Here is a 13,379-nt window from a genome sequence, read left to right as displayed (position 1 = left end):
TTCGGATTTTGAATATTTTTACGGTGATCAGAGATGAAACATCAACAGTGATAAAATATTCTCTTGTGTACTGTTATAATGTGCGAGATAATAATAGAGTCAACTAAACTTGTAAAGAAGTATGGTTCAGGAAATCAAAGAAAAAATATGGCAACACCTACCTACAGTAAAAACAATTGCCAATGTTGGGACGGTCGGTACTTTTTATACATATTACGATGATAATACATTAATATTATACAGTATAAATGGGTTCTGTAAGTTAAATAACATTTTATTGATATTTGTAAGTTCCTCATTGGACGGGTTGGTATCGTTCTCGGCTATCACTCTGCTGGGCTCGCGTTCGATTCTCCGACCAGCCAATGATGAATTAGAGAAATTTATTTCTGGTGATAGAAATTCATTTCTGGTTAAAATGTGGTTCGGATCCCACAATAAGCTGTAGGTCCCATTGCTAGGTAACCAATTGGTTCTTAGCCATGTAAAACAACTCTAATCCTTTGGGCCATCCCTAGGAGAGCTGTTAATCAGCTCAGTGGTCTGGTTAAACTGAGGTGTACTTAACTCATTGATATTTGTCTGCCTTTTCATTAAAGGACTTATATACAGAGAGAGATAGAGAGAGAGAGAGAGAGAGAGGTTTGAATTGAGGTGTTTATCAACACTGGTAAGGTGCTTTGTGATTTTGTAGGATTTTAATTTAGCATTTTATTGATATTTTGCTAGTTACATTTAGTATTAATAATTGAAAATTAGTAAATAATTTTTATATCATAAAAATGTATTTAGTCATGAAAATAAAATGAAAATACAGTAATTAGTGAATATTGCTCTGCAAAAAAATTTGTGAAGTAAGTGAATTTTCTGCGATATATTTGGAGATAAGTTCCACAGAAAACCCCACGATTAACTGATCTGCGATCTAGTGGGACCCACTGTACCCCCAAAAATCTTTTAACCTTTGTAATTTGTATATAGTTTATGGCAAAAGCACCCCTTTCTCAGGGTGAACCTGGAATACCCCTGGGGTGACTTTGGACTGCCATAGATATCTTGTGTAAATGGCTCATTTATTATCCCTGGTCTTTCTTGGTATTCCTAGGGGCAATTTTGATATTTGTATGCTTTAAAAAATATAAAAGAACTTTTATCTAGAATCAGTGAACATGAAATATCACAAAATTGATAATGAAGGCACTATGAAATGTTACAAATACAATTAATAATGATTTATTAAAATAAAAGCAAAACCTTCATGGCTTTATGTGAACATAAAACAATTAGTCGTTCCTACAGAAATATATGTAAGAGCATCATTCAGTGCCAGGTAGAATTGGTTATTGAACTTGGCAACAAGGTAGTTAATCAGTGGTTAAGCATGGTAAGCTGGGGAATAACCTTCACTCATTGACCAGCACTAGCCACTTTTTCTTTGGCTGCTGCCATTGCTCTATTCCTCCTGACTGCTAAGTTGAACTTGTGTTTTTGGTTGCTCTCATAGTTTTTTATTATTCATGATTATTCCCCACTATTTTGTATATTAATCTTCCTTTCAGTTGCAGCAACGTTGTTAGCAGTGGAAATAGTGCTGCTGTTGGAAAGCAATTGGTAGGAGAGGTATCAGTCAAGTTTTAACATTCAGTTTGCCTGTCTACTTAAATCCTTCCAACTCCTTTCCTGTTATCATCCCTTCTGAGATGGGGGGGGGCGAAGTATTGAGGGATGAAGGGATCATACACATTTTACTATGGGTTGTCTGTAAAGTCTGTTGCTGATACAATCCTTATGACGTTGCCTACTATGTCTGCTGTTGGTGTAGCCACTAGGAGTTCCAGGGCTTCTGCAGCCTCTTTAGGGAGGAAGCCAGACCCAAGTGGGAAGGGAATTTCTGTCTTTCCATCACCTCTCCTCTGTCATCGAGCTCTCCTCCACTACTTATCCCTTTCTCCACGTCTCCCTTATGGGTGGAGGAATATAAGGGGAGTCCAAGACCTCATGCAACAAGTCCTTTGGGTTTCTCATGAGCACTCATTCTTTTTGAAGGGAGGCAGAGGCTCTAGGTCACCTGCAGGTGATTGTTTCAGCCTCGTGCAGGGCAGGTATGGTCTACCTCATACCTGTCCACTTGGACAAAGCTCTCTCTTGCATAGTCCTGAAGGGTTATCAAAGAGGAGTCTACTATTCCTCATTGCTTTGCAGGTGCTTGGTCTTAGAATTGACCACTCACAGATGTTTTGGACACCATCCCTCATTTCTTTGAGGAGGTGTGGTTAGGGAGGTATGTGCAGCCTGTTTGTTCAGTGGTGTGTAAGGTGTTCGTACTGGTTGTGCATAGACAATAGGGTGGGCTCCCTCTCTCCTTATCTTTTTGCTAGGCATGTGTGTGCTCTTAGGAATGTGTCAGTATTGAGCACTCTCTGTAGGGAAGATCTCTTCAGAGACACACTCATTAGAACCTGTGCATCAAAGATCTTTCCCTCTGGGACAAGTGGTTAGTCTTCAGACCATGCCCATACCTCAGGTATTTAGGGTGGTATAATTCTGTTCATACCTGGCCTGTGATCAGTATAAAAGTAAAATCCTTCCTACTTTGCTTCCGAGAACTGCATGTGGTTGGTATGGGCTCAGTCTTAGGATCATTTGTGTACTAGTAGTGGATAGGTTCAAGACGCATCTTTTTGGGGGTACTTCAGCTCTGGTTGGGTAGCAGTAGAGGGAGAGTTTGCAACTTTAAACTACTTTGCATACATGTATTAACTCTTTTCCCATTCCTTCTGTGCAAGAACTGTTAAGTTAATGCTGCTTCCTACCTCCAGTTTTCATACAGTGGTCAGACAGAATGGATATTTAGTGCTGGTGGTGTGTGACAGACCTATTTTCACCACTTCAAGTTCTGGGAGAGTCTGTATGTAAGCAGTTGTTTTACACTCAGACCAGGATGATCTCTTATATGATAGCACTAACTAGTGCTCTCTAGAGCAGCTTTTTTTAAACCTACAGTTTTATACATGAAACTTACTATGTAATTACATAGCTATAGTTTCTGCTTTAAATGGCAGCTTAAGAATTGATAATTTGCGGGAGCACTCTTTTGTTTTGGTGCAGGTAAGTGCCCACCCACTTTCGGGGAAGGATAGGTACTGAGCTGAAGAGCTCAGTTCGTTTCTGCCGCTTGACGACCAAACATCGGTCGTTCAGCAGCTTTGTTTTGTTAATTCAGGAGTAGTTTCACTGGATGGTTTGGTTATCTGTCGAATGATTTGGTGAAGTATTCTTTAATTTGGTAGCCTCCGAGCTATATTTTCATAGCTTAGTTAAGCTTAGCTTAGCTTTTTTTAAATTTTTGGACTGATTTGGATTATTATGCCAGACATGAGTGTGACTAGTAACTGGTATTGTAGCAAAGGCTGTATGCTAAGTTGACTTCATTTAAACATGACGAACATTCTATTTGTTTTTCACTGCCATGGACAAGTATGTTCCGACGACTTGACTTGTGAGGAATGTAAGGATTGGGATGCAAGTAAATGGAAAGTGTTGACCAGTCATTTGGATAATTTAGAGAAAGCTAGGATTAGGAAAGCAGCTCTTGGAGCCAAGGCTGGAGCTTCTGTGTTCTCTACCCTTAAACCTGCTTTTTCGACACCTTTGACTTCTCATTCCCCAATTCCTACTTCTCTCGCTTTCCTTACAACTCAGTTACCTGGCTCCCTTCCCTCTGAACCTAGTGCCATCACCAGTCTCGAAGCTCGGATGGATAAGAAATTCAACGCTTTAGTAAGTACTGTCGCTCAGATAGGAACATCTGTAAGAGTTCTTTTGGACAAAGCAAATGAGGATCATAGTGCAAGTGCTAGTGTTAGTGTTGTAGAGGGGGTGGCTATTAGTCCCACTGATGCTCCTAGATGGAGGTCCCTGCCAAACTCCCCTGCACCTGGGAGGAGGCAAACCGTAAGTCCAAGGGAGGTCTGTGGGGTTTGCCCACAAGCAGTTGCTTCTTCAGTCGAGCCTGTTGCCTATCCCAGGTATCGACAGGCAGCCACTGGAAAGGCGTCTTACGGATCTCCTAAACTCAGTCCCTGTCAGACTCCCCTGCATCTTGGAGGAGGCAAACTCTAAGTCTAAGGGAGGTCTGTGGGGTTTGCCCATGAGTAGTTGCTTCCTCAGCCGAACCTGTTGCTATTAACCAGGTTTCAGCAACCAGACGCTTGAACGGTGTCCAATTGGATCACACCTTATCTTCCAGTGGTTCGGATTTTGAACCCAAAGGACACGGTCAACGTTTTCAGGAGTCTTCTAGGCCTTTGAAGAGGTAAGTTGTGGACGTACACCCAGCGGTACCTCCCAAGCGCCATAAGGATCAAGAGCCCTCTTGCGCTATTGGGGCGACAGAGAGCTCTCTTTGGACACCGAGCTTCCATTAGCTCGTAAGCACCCATTGGCTCCCAAGCTCCAGTTGGCTCCCAAGCGCCAGTTGGCTCATAAGTGCGCTTTGGGATCTCCCTCTCCCATTGGATCTGAGCTCCCAGTGGCTCACAAGCCTGCTGCAGGTTCAGTTTGTGCTGTAGCTCCAGACATCCCATTGGCCCCCAGCTCTCCAGCATTGGAATATGAGCCTGAGGCTTCAGATTCAGACGTCCCTATTGCTGCAGGTCAACCTGTTTCCACGTCTTCTGTGTCACAGATCCCAAGGCTGTATCCTCTTTACCTTTTGCTGATCGTGCAGAGTTTCAAGTACATCAGCACTCCAAGACTCTTCTTTGCTTCCCATTCACCAACATTTGGACAACATCCTGCAACTGTTGAAGAAACCCTCGTCTTCGAAACCAGAACAGCAAGATTTGACGCTTTCCACTGTATTTTAGCAGAGGAGGAACCTGAAGCAGAGCAGCCTTCATCACCTTATGCCTCATTATTGAATTATTTTCTGTTCTGCTTCCCGACATATTTCTCCCCTTCTTCCCCGTGATCAGCATTCTTGTTACATCAATCCTCAAGTACCACTAGACTCCAGATGGTGGCCCTCTCTATCTCTTCCAAGAAAGTATTGTTGGGGATCGACTCTTGGCTTTCTAAGAAGAGGGAATTGGGCAAAGCTGTATTTTTAAACATCTAACTTACCTGGTAGTTATATATATAGCTTAAGTCCCTGACGTCACGGCAGAATTTCAAAAAACTCGCGGCAATCGCCGATCGGTAGTCAGGTGAACCACCTGTGCGCCCTCTACCCAGGTACCTGGAACCATTCCAACTATTCCTCAGCTCTTCCCTGCTGCTGTGCCGGTAACATCGTTGGAATTTCGCTCGTAGCCCGTGTTTTTCGCAACTTATTTTGGTGAAGTACACTTTAGCTTTGGCTTTCGCTCGTTTTTTGGATTTGCTTTTGGAATTTCTTACAACATGTCTGACTCTTCATCGAGTGTGAGAATGTGTGTGAGGGGATGCAAGACCCGGCTTGCTAAAGCCTCCTTGGATCCCCACTCAGTATGTGTGAAGAACGGGAATGGATTTATTATAGTCAGTATGTGAGAAAGCTTGAAAGACCGGCTCAGAAGAGCCAAGAGTACTATGCCTCGCCCTTCTAGGGATAGCCAGGGAATAGTTAATTCTTTGCCCCTTGCTAACTACCCTATTGATCCTTCTCCCGTAGTGGTAGTCTCTGAACCCCCTACTGAAACAGGTAAAGACCCAACACTTAAAGATATGATGGCGGCCATTCAGGCCTTGGGCCAACAGGTAAATCCCTCTCAGATGACAGGGATAATATGTGGTTGACAATGAGAGATCTAAAAAGTACAAGTGTTAGTGCCGTTGTTAGTGCAAGTGCAGTGGAGGGTGCGACCGCTCGGACCTGTCGTGCTCCTAGCCCTAGACCTCTTCCAAGCTCCCCAACCCCTGGGAGAAGGAAAGTCGTCAGGCAAAGGGAGGCGAGAGGTTTTAGCTCCTGAGCGGTCGTCCCCTCGAAGCGTTCCTGTTGACGCTTCCCAGGGCGCTCACCCTCGCCATAGGAAAGGCGAGGTAATGTTGTACTCTTTCGTGCTGCCGGATGACGCAGTCCCCAAGACGGACTGGCGTCATGCGCCGGAGTCGAGACCTCTAAGAGGAAGTTACCCTTGATTGAGGGACGTCATGATGAGACTTCACAGGCTCTAGGTTGTAGCCACTGGAGCAGCCCAGAGCGCTTCCCTTCTAGCCCCGAGGGTAGCTCTCCTGCTAAGAGCAAATGTAGACAGCCCAGTTCAGTCAGGGCGCCAGGCAGCAAGAGTGTGGTGGACGATTGCTGCCTTCCGGACATGCTCCTCCTCCTCCTTCGGATTGGTACTCGTCTGCTGAACCTCACCACAATCCATTCTAGACGATGAGGAGGAAGTAATTCACGTAGTTGAGGCTTCCCCAGCCTGTCCCCAGCAGCAGGAAGCCCCGCAGATTGCTTTACTGCAAAATATGCAGCAGACTTTGTCTTCTCTGGTGCAAGCGTGGCAACCAGGCAGAGAGAAGAATGATAGCAGACATCCAGCTAAAGCTTCGAGACGTCCAGATGTTCAAGACGCTCAACGTAGTGAAAATGAAACTCTAGACGCGGGATGCACTGGCGTCAAGCGTCTAGGAGTGAAACACCATGACGGCAAACGTCAAGGAACTGGACGCCAAGATGACAAGCGTCAAGGCATTGGACGTCAGGCGTCAAGATGTTGGAAGCCAAGACGTGGAGGTAGCTCAGGACGCAGGATGCACTGGCGTCAAGCGTCTAGCATTAGAGCACCAAAACGTCAAGCTTCAGGAGTTTAGACGTCAGGACACATAGGTAACTCTGGACGCTGGATGCACTGGCGTCAAGCGTCCAGAAACGGAACACCACAAGCGTCAAACAGTAGGATGTCAAGGGAATGGACGCCAGGACGTCAAGCGTCGAGAGGCTGGACGCCAGGACAATATAGCCGAACGGTCTGACGGCTCGGATACGGCATCCAGTAAGCGAGACGCCGCCACTCGTAACGCCAAACAGTCGGATGAGGTGGACGACGATCTCCCTCCTTCTCCAGACATTCATTTAGACGAAGTTACCGATGAAGAGAAACACGAAGAGCAACACCCCTCGTCGGACTTAAAGAAACTGATGTCAGTGTTTACGGAACTTTTTCCAGAGAACTTTGTGCCAGCTGCCCCTCGATCTCCTCCTTCTCAATTTACTTTAAGGAAGACTTCGAAGAAGGCAGTGTTTACGAAGATGATTATGTCTCGCTCTTCCAAACGAGCATTGAAGACCATGCAGGATTGGATTGCCACTAAGAAGGATCAAGGCCGAACCGTGTTCTCTTTCCCCCCGGCCAGACTAGCGTCCAGATCGAGCATTTGGTACAAGACTGGAGAAGCTCTTGGTCTGGGAGTTCCTGCCTCATCCCAGGGGGACTTCTCTAGTCTCGTAGACGCTTCACGCCGCGTAGCCATGGGAAAGGCGAAAGTGTTTTTGGTCTCCATCGGAGATGGACCACCTCCTCAAGGGCATCTTCAGGGCCTTTGAAGTCTTTAACTTCTTGGACTGGACCCTGGGAGCCTTGGGGAGGAAGACGGAAGACTTTAAGAACACTGGCACAGAGGAGCTTATTCTCCTCATGTCCTGCATGGATAAGGCAATCAGAGATGGTGCCAACGAACTAGCGGCTCTTTTTCCAGCAGGCATCTTGAAGAAAAGAGCCCATCTTTGTTCTTTTCTGTCTAATGGGGTCACGCCCATTCAGAAGTCGGAACTTCTTTATGCTCCGCTATCTTCACATCTGTTCCCGCAGGAAATAGTTAAAGACATTACTTCGGCCTTAGCACAAAAGGCCACACAAGATCTAATAACGAAGACAGCGAGGAAAGTGCTTCCAGCGAACTTCGTCACGCAGAAGCATAAAGGAGAAGCTCCTGTGACTCAGCCCTTTCGTGGAAAATCCAACAGTAGAGGAAATACGAGACCCGCTGGTAAAGAACAACAAAGAGAGGCTCCAGGCAAGGAAGAGCCAGAGTCTGAAGTGAAGCACCTTCAGACAGCGGTAGGAGCCAGACTGACCAACTTCTGGCAAGTGTGGGAGAAAAGAGGAGCGGACCTATGGTCCATTCAGTTACTCAAAGAGGGGTACAGGATCCCTTTCCTGAGGAGACCCCCTCTAGCAGCAAGACCAATAGACCTTTCAGCCAAATACAACGACAGAACCAAGGCAGAGGCTCTACAACAACAAGTGTCTATGATGTTGCAAAAGGAGGCCATAGAGAGGGTTCAAGATCTGGAATCCCCAGGATTCTACAATCGGTTATTCCTGGTCCCCAAAAGCTCGGGGGGTTGGAGACCGGTGCTAGACGTGAGTGCACTCAACGTTTTTGTGCAGAAAACAAAGTTCAAGTTCTTCGCTGGGTGAGCGGGTTCAGTTCTCAGCTACCACGCTGTTGGTCGCGAGTTCGAATCTCCGACCGGCCAGTGAAGAACAAGAGGAATTTGTTTCTGGTGATAGAAATTAATTTCTCGCTATAATGTGGTTCGGATTCCACAATAAGCTGTAGGTTCCGTTGCTAGGTAACCAATTGGTTCTTAGCCACAGCAATGGAAACGACAAAATCGGTTCTAGCAGCGGTCAGACAGCACGATTGGATGGTCTCACTGGATCTCCAGGATGCGTGCATTTTCACATCCCCATACACCCGAGCTCCAAGAAATATCTGAGGTTCTGGATCCACAGGGGAAAGATATTCCAGTTTCGGGCTCTCTGTTTTGGCCTAAGCACCGCTCCACAGATTTTCACAAGGCTGATGACCGATGTAGCAGGTTTTTCTTCACACGAGAGGCATCAGAATCTCCTTGTACTTAGACGACTGGCTCCTCAGAGCTCCTTCCCGCACACGCTGCCTGGAGGATCTTCAGACCATGGTACAGTTATCGGAGGAATTAGGTCTGATAAACAGAGAGAAATCTCAGCTGATCCCATCCCAAGAGGTTCTGTACCTTGGGATGAAGATTCAGAGTCAGGATTTTCGGGCTTTTCCATCTGTAGCAAGGACGGAACAAGCTTTAGGAAAACTTCAGGACTTTCTAAAGAGACAGACATGCTCGGCGAGGGAATGGATGAGTCTGCTGGGGACCCTTTCCTCGCTAGAACAGTTTGTCTCCTTTGGGAAGGCTGAATCTACGCCCGTTACAGTTTCATCTAAATCAGAACTGGGACAAGGAAATAGAACTGGAGACCAAGTGCATCCCCATTTCGGAACCAATAGGGCCGATTTAGAGTGGTGGAACGACCCCGTCAAGCTCCAGGAGGGCCTTTCTCTACTTTTAGAGGAACCCAGACCTAGTGTTGTTTCTCGACTGCGCCGGACTCAGGATGGGGAGCAACACTAGGGAAGGAAGAAGTCTTGGGCTCCTGGACCAGAGAGCAGGAGAAGTGGCACATCAACCAGAAGGAACTAACTGCAATCCTTATAGCTCTCAGGGAGTTCGAACACATAGTGGAGAACAGAGAGGTGCAGGTCAACGCCGACAACATGACAGCGTTGGCCTACATCAGCAAACAAGGGGGCACTCACTCCAGGTCTCTATACGAGACAGCAAGAGGACTTCTCTGGGCAAAGGAGAAGAATGTCAAACTAGTAACCCGCTTTATCCAAGGGGAGAAAAATGTGAGGGCGGACATTCTGAGCAGGAAAAATCAAGTCCTCTCAACAGAATGGACGCTACATCAGGACGTCTGCAGAAGCATGTGGCGACTTTGGGGACGTCCGTGCATAGATCTCTTCGCCACAGCGCAAACGAAGAGGCTGGAAACTTACTGCTCTCCCGTACCAGATCCCGAGGCGACATACATAGACGCGTTCCTGATGGACTGGTCCAACTTGGACGTGTATGCATTTCCCCTTTTCAAGATAATACACAGGGTACTGCAAAAATTTGTGTCACACGAGGGGACCAGAATGATCCTTGTGGCCCCTTACTGGCCGACAAGAGATTGGTTCACAGAGGTACTGGAATGGATGGTGGACATCCCGAGGAGCCTACCTCAGAGAGTAGATCTACTCAAACAACCCCACTTGGAAAGATATCACCAAAACCTCCAAGCGCTACAAGTAACTGCTTTCAGACTATCGAAAAACTCACAAGAGCTAGAGGTTTTTGAAGGAGGCAGCTGGCACTATCAGAAGAGCAAGGAGGTCATCCACCATTAAGGTATACCAATCCTAGTGGGAGGTATTTAGAGGATGGTGCAAGAACAACCATGTGTCCTCTTCCAGTACCTCTGTAACCCAAATAGCGGACTTCCTGCTACACCTTAAGAGGAAGCTTAATTTTTCTACCTCTACCATTAAGGGGTATAGGAGCATGCTGGCAGCAGTTTTTTAGACATAGAAACTTGGACCTGTCAAACAATGAGGATCTCCAGGACCTACTCAGATCCTTTGAAACTCCCAAGGAGAGAGTAGAGAACTCACCAGCATGGAACCTAGACGTGGTCCTGAGGTTCCTCATGGGGATTAGGTTCAAACCCTTACAGAGAGCATCTTTAAAGGACCTCACCATGAAAACTCTTTTCTTGGTCAGTTTGGCCACAGCGAAAAGAGTTAGTGAGATACTTGCCTTCAGCAAGAATATAGGCTTTAGACAAGGCAAGGCAATCGGCTCACTGCAACTAGGATTCCTTGCAAAAAATGAACGCCCATCACAAGCTTGGCCCAGAGCGTTCGAGATTCCGAATCTTACGGACATCACAGGGGAGGAGAGAGAGAGAGTCCTATGCCCGGTAAGAGCTCTAAGGTACTACCTGGATAGGACAAAGGACTTAAGAGGAAATTCAGAAGGGCTTTGGTGCTCAGTCAAAAAGTCCTCTGTGCAGATGTCGAAGAATGCTCTGTCTTATTTTATCAGACAGTTGATAAAAGAAGCACATATGGAATGTAGCGAGGTCGACCACAAGATTCTGAAAGTGAAGACGCACGAGGTCAGGGCAGTAGCAACCTCTGTAGCATTTAAACAGAACAGATCCTGCAGAGTATCTTGGACATGACCTTCTGGAGAAGCAAGTCAGTATTTGCCTCTCACTATCTAAAACAAGTCCAAACATTATACGAAGACTGCTATACGCTGGGTCCGTTTATAGCATCTAATTCAGTAGTGGGAGAGGGGAATACCCCTACTATCCCATAAACCAATACCCTTTTTCTTACCTTGGAATTGAGAATTCTTATGGTTGTTTGCGAAGGCTGGACGCAGTCTTCCGCAATCATTGGGATGAGAGTATGGTCGATTTGTTCCTTGATAGCGCCCGGAACAAGGGTGTTGAGAGGAGGTCTAGTCGCATAGAGGTTATACACCGGTTGACAGCCCCTAGAGATTTTCAGCCCCCTGGGTGGATCGCTGGATCTCTTAAGGAATGCAGACATAATGAGGCAGGAAAACATTGAAGTCAGCTTCCTTAACAGGTAGGAACCTAGAGTTGTTTTGCAACTTTAATTATATTATAATTCCAACGATGTTAGCTGTCTCTGACCCTCCACCAAAGGTGTCAATCAGCTATATATATAACTACCAGGTAAGTTAGATGTTTAAAAATGATATTTTCATGATAAAATAAATTTTTGAACATACTTACCTGGTAGTTATATACAGTGAACCCTCGCTACTTCGCGGTTCGACTATCGCGGATTCACGACTTCGCGGATTCACGACTTCGCGGATTTTTTCCATTACGTATGTATATTATAAGAGAAAATATATAGCGGATTTTCCGGAAATTTCAAAAATAGTCGCGATATATGAAGACCCAAATATTTCATTAATTCCATTAATAATTATTAATATCTGCTAGTACTGTTGGTTCATTGCATTATGACATATAATTCAGTACAAAATGAAATTAAACAAAAAGAGAATGTGATCATACGATAATTCATTATAGTACTAGTATAATTAAACTGAACATGAAACGCTAATCAGATGCAGTCTGACATTGTCATATTTGAATGGTGTAAGGCTGCTGATGGCTACGTATATACTAATTGTAAAATACAAATGTAATGAATGTGCATCTTTTCCATGAATCTTTTGTACTGCATCCAATAATATTGTTTGTTGCAAAAATCACATCTCGAATAAACCTATACTACTACAAAAAAAAAAACATAAAATAGCGTAAAGTATATTTGAATTTGAAACTAGCATGTAAGATGGGCTGTGATTGGTTCCATTGGTGATAGATGACGAATCAGCTCCCAAGTTTTGTAATCTCGCCTGTGATTGGTGTTTTGACCGTTTCTCCGACCCGCAGCAGCTTCCCTTGTCTCTGACCCGCAGCATCTTCTCGCGCCACTTCGCGTTTCCGCTCTCTCGGTAGATAGATGCTGTTTACATTACCAGTGCTGTGTGTGACAGTGTGTGTTTGAAGTTGAACTTTTTTAACTTTGTTTAACCCCTACAATGGCTCCCAAGCGTTCTGCTTCTGCTAAGGCTGGTACTGAGCCTAAACGCCAACGGAAAATGATGACGATTGCTGAGAAGGTGACACTTCTCGATATGTTGAAGGAAGGGGAGAAGTTACGCGGCCGTGGCCCGCCATTTTGGAGTGAATGAATCCACCGTTCGCTACATTAAGAAGGATGAGGCGAAGATTAGGAAGACGGCTGCCATCACCTTTAGCAAGTCAGCAAAGCGAAGTTGTTACGGCTCGTAATAAAACGATCGTCCGTATGGAAGGTGCTTTGTCAATCTGGATTGCCGACTGCGGAAGAAGAAAATAGCCGTGGATACGAACACCATCCGAACCAAGGCTTTGAGGTTGTATGAGAATTTTGCGGCAAAGGAACCTCAAGATGATGGCGACCACGCTGAAGAAGAAGAGGAAGACGACGAAGATGATGTAGATGAACCTCAAGCAGGGACATCCACTGATTCCCAGCCTCAGACATGACGCTTTTACCACCAGCAAAGGATGGTTCGCCAAGTTTCAGAAACGCCGCCTGAAAAGCGTTTTTCTTCATGGCGAGGCTGCTTCCGCTGACACGGTTGCTGCTGAAACTTACGCGAATGAGACGCTCAAGAATATTATCGCTGAAGGTGGATACAAGCCCGAACAAGTCTTTAATATGGACGAGACGGGTTTGTTTTGGAAGAGAATGCCATCGCGAACTTTCCTGTTCAAAGAAGAAGCCAAAGCCTCTGGCTTTAAAGCATTCAAAGATCGTGTTACCCTCGTGATGTGTGGCAATGCTATGGATTTTTGCTAAAGCCAGGGCTTATTTATAAGTCGAAAAACCCTCATGCTTTGAAAAGTAAAAATAAGAATCTCCTTCCCGTGTATTGGATGCATAATCCAAAAACATGGATTACTGAAGATGCTGACCTCCAACTGGTTCCA

The 13,379-nt window shown here is 45.5% G+C and overlaps 1 protein-coding gene across 1 annotated transcript in view; it reads left to right on the top strand.

The window, feature by feature from the left end:
• Prp4k (Pre-mRNA processing factor 4 kinase) overlaps positions 1-13,379 on the top strand; it is a 268,851-nt gene that overhangs the window by 77,173 nt on the left and 178,299 nt on the right.

Source organism: Macrobrachium rosenbergii, chromosome 5, assembly GCF_040412425.1.
Source record: "Macrobrachium rosenbergii isolate ZJJX-2024 chromosome 5, ASM4041242v1, whole genome shotgun sequence".
Lineage (NCBI taxonomy): Eukaryota > Metazoa > Arthropoda > Malacostraca > Decapoda > Palaemonidae > Macrobrachium > Macrobrachium rosenbergii.
This window is presented reverse-complemented; position numbering and strand designations above follow the sequence as displayed.